The 3577-nt window shown below is 35.2% G+C and overlaps 1 non-coding gene across 1 annotated transcript; it reads left to right on the forward strand.

Annotated features, from left to right (window-relative positions):
- The first annotated feature begins 500 nt into the window (after positions 1–500).
- Positions 501–607, forward strand: LOC128289541 (small nucleolar RNA R71). The gene has a single exon (XR_008279187.1). It is a non-coding gene; the product is annotated as a small nucleolar RNA R71 (small nucleolar RNA).
- The last annotated feature ends 2970 nt before the right edge of the window (positions 608–3577 follow it).

Consider the following 3577-nt stretch of genomic DNA (forward strand, 5'->3'; position numbering starts at 1 on the left):
AACCCGGAGGATGTTGTGGCCTTTGATTTCCTTGATCGCCCCACGAGAAATTGAGATGGTTCCCCCAACATGTATTATAAGTGTTACTATATGGGTTATTTTGGGATCTAGAGTTATTGTTACCCATATATTGGACATGTTCTTCCTCAATGCTAGGGTTGAAGGGTTGATATTCTATGTATGCTCCTCCTCCATTCGAATCACACCTCATCACTGGATGTACTTGAGTAGAACCACACAAACCCTCAATCTTTTTATTTAAGAGTTCTACTTGGTTAGATAGCATAGTAACCGCGTCGGGGTTGAAAACACTGGCTGCTTTTGTCAGCTTTGTTCTCATAACTTGCCACTGATAGTTATTTAGTGACATCTCCTGTATAAACTCATAAGCATCTTCAGGTGTTTTATTATTGATAGTTCCTCCAGCGGCTGCATTAATCATCTGTCGAGTCGAAGGATTCAGGCCATTATGGAATGTTTGAACCTATAACCAAACCGGTAACCCATGGTGAGGGCACCTTCTTAAAAGGTCTTTGTATCTCTCCCATGCATTGTAGAGTGTTTCTAAATCCATCTTCACAAAAGAAGAGATATCATTACATAATTTAGCCGTTTTAGCCAGCAGAAAGTATTTTAATAGAAATTTTTCGGTCATTTGTTCCCAAGTAGTGATTGACCCTCGTGGTAATGAGTTCAACCATTGTTTAGCCTTATTCCTTAATGAAAAGGGAAACAACCGAAGTCGAATGGCGTCATCAGAAATGCCATTAATTTTAAAGGTATCATAAAATTCTAGGAAATTTGCCAAGTGAGCGTTGGATCCTCGTCCTGCAAACCATCAAACTGAACAAACTATTGTATCATTTGAATTGTGTTAGGTTTCAGTTCAAAACTATTTGCAGGAATAGTAGGTCTAACAATACTTGACTCAATTCCTGTTAAATTAGGTTTAGCATAATCATACATAGTGCACGGAGCAGGATTTTGATTAACAGCAATTGCAGGAGGTAGCGAATTTTCTTGGTTTTCAGCCATCTCCTCGGTTGTGGTTTGAATATCGTCCTCTTGCTCGTTCTCTGTGTATCTTAAGCCTCACCTTATTGCTCTCTGGTTTCTGCAAATTATGCAATCGATCACACTGTCAAAAAAAGTAATGGTCCTGATGGGTTTCTTCTAGTTATAAACTATAAGAACCTATTAGAAAAAGGGAAAAAGAAGAATTAGTAATAAAAAATTAGAATAAAATTCAAATTGCAGCAAAAGTAAATGGATAAAGTAATAAAAATCAAGTGTTCCTAATATCTTAGTTCCTCGGCAACAGCGCTAAAAACTTGATATGTGATATTCGTGACAGGTTTTAAATATTTATAATGAATCATTCTTGAAACTAACTATATCACGATGAAGGCAAGTGTACCTATTGAACAGTAGTATAGCTTGAGCAAGACCAGATTGTCGAACCCAAAGGAACTAAAAGTACTAGTAATGACTGTCTTTTTATTATCTAGCCTAAGAATAATAGGGTTTGTTTTAACTAACTAATTAACTAAACTAAGAATTCACAGAAAATAGAATTGGGAATTACTTTTGGAAAAACTCGATTGATTAAGACAATACCTAAGGAAAAATCCACCTAGACTTCACTTGTTATTTAACTCTGAATCAGACGATTTATTCATTTGACTTGATCCGTAGAAATCCCTAAGTTATATTATTATCCCTCTCGAGACTAACAACGCCTAACCCTAGGTTGAATAATTGAAATCTCTTTCTAATTAACTCCCTAGGGTTGCATTAACTCGATCTATGGATCTTCTTATTAGGTTTCACCCTAATCCAGCAAAATCTTCTCACCCTATCTCTAGGCACCCAATCAACTCCGCTTAATTATGACAAATGTACTCTTAGACAGGGTCTATTTCTCCTCTGAATAAGAGCTTAACTTGAATCAATATCCTGGAATATCAATACAAGAATTAAGAACACATAATTAAGAACAAGTCAAATATTTATAATACAATTCAGATAATAATAACAAGATCTGTCTTAGGTTTCATTCCCCTGAGGTATTTACGGGTTTTAGTTCATAACTTAAAAGGTAAACATCTTAGAAGAATAATGAATACAAAACATAAAGGAAAACCCAAAACTCCAAAATCTTCAGTCTTGATGATGAATCCAGCTTCTGAGATAGATCAATCGGCTTTCCTTGAGCAGTTCCCTGCTTCCTTCCCTGTGTATCCCTTTTCCTCCTCCTCTAAGAACCCTCAAAATTGGCCTTTTCCTAATTGGACTAAACTTAGACTCGGCAGGGACACGCCCGTGTGACACGCTCGTGTGGGATTACTTCAGGCCGTGGTCAAGCCTGTTAAATAGGCACGGGCGTATGGTCCACCCATGTGAGTCATGCTTCGATTCTGCCAAATTGACACTGTGACAACCCGAATTAGGGCCTAATCGGAATAGTGGTTTTGTGACCACAAATCCGAGATAGAAATAATTGTTTTAAAATTATTTTGGGGTTTATGATATGATTGCATGATTGTGTGAAAATTTCGTGATGAAATTCTATGCCTAAAGTGCTTAAATTGAAAGTAGGGACTAAATCGAATAAGTTGCAAAATTTGCATCCCGAAGTTTTAGTATGAAATTGTTTTGGAATATTAATTAGGAGGTCTTAAATAGCAATTTGACCAATTTTAAGTTCATGGACAAAATTAGGACATGGAAGGAATTTTGAAAGTTTAGTAAGGAGGGCATTTTGGTCATTTGGATATTAAATGAAATAAAATGGGAAAAATAAAACAAAATTGATCATCATCCTCCTTAGTTGCTGCCGAATTCTCCTCTCTCCATAGCTAGGGTTTCTTCAATTTTCAAGCTCCATAGTAAGTGATTCCAAGCCCGCTTTTAATGTTCTTTACGCTTTTGGAATCCCTAAGCTCGATTAAGCTTATGCTAGTAATAATTTAACCTAGGGTTCATATTTGGAAAAATACCCATAGGTGAAATTTGTGTATTTTGATGTTTTATGATAGAATATGAGGTTTTAAATTATGTTAAATAACTTGAGCTACTCGGTTTTAAGTGAAAACGAGTAAAAGCAAGCATAATCGGTAAAAATACCTATTGAACATAACTATATGATAGAGTGAGAATTTGATGTTGTTGTTGAAGAGAAAATGTTCAGCATATCATAAAATATAAGAATAAGGGCTGAAATTAAATTCCCGAGCCTAGGGGCAAAATTGTAATTTTGAAAAGTTAGGGGCAAAATGTAATTTTTCCATGATGTGATTTTTGGATTGAAATAAATAGTATGAGTATTAAATGAGCTAAATGTGTTATTATAGATTAAGAAAGACGCGAATTGATCTCGAGCGGGGAAGGAAAAAGTTTTGGACTAAATTGCAAAATTTCCACATTTTGCACCAAGGTAAGTTTGTATGTAAATATTACAATAATTTCATGTACATTCTTATATTTCAGCCTATTATATAAATATACTAGCTGATGTTAAAATATAAATCGACTATTGGAAGAATGGAAATAAATATAGAGAGAGATCCGGTTGAAC

The sequence above is a fragment of the Gossypium arboreum genome, chromosome 2 (genome assembly GCF_025698485.1).
Source record: "Gossypium arboreum isolate Shixiya-1 chromosome 2, ASM2569848v2, whole genome shotgun sequence".
In the NCBI taxonomy this organism is placed as follows: Eukaryota; Viridiplantae; Streptophyta; class Magnoliopsida; order Malvales; family Malvaceae; genus Gossypium; species Gossypium arboreum.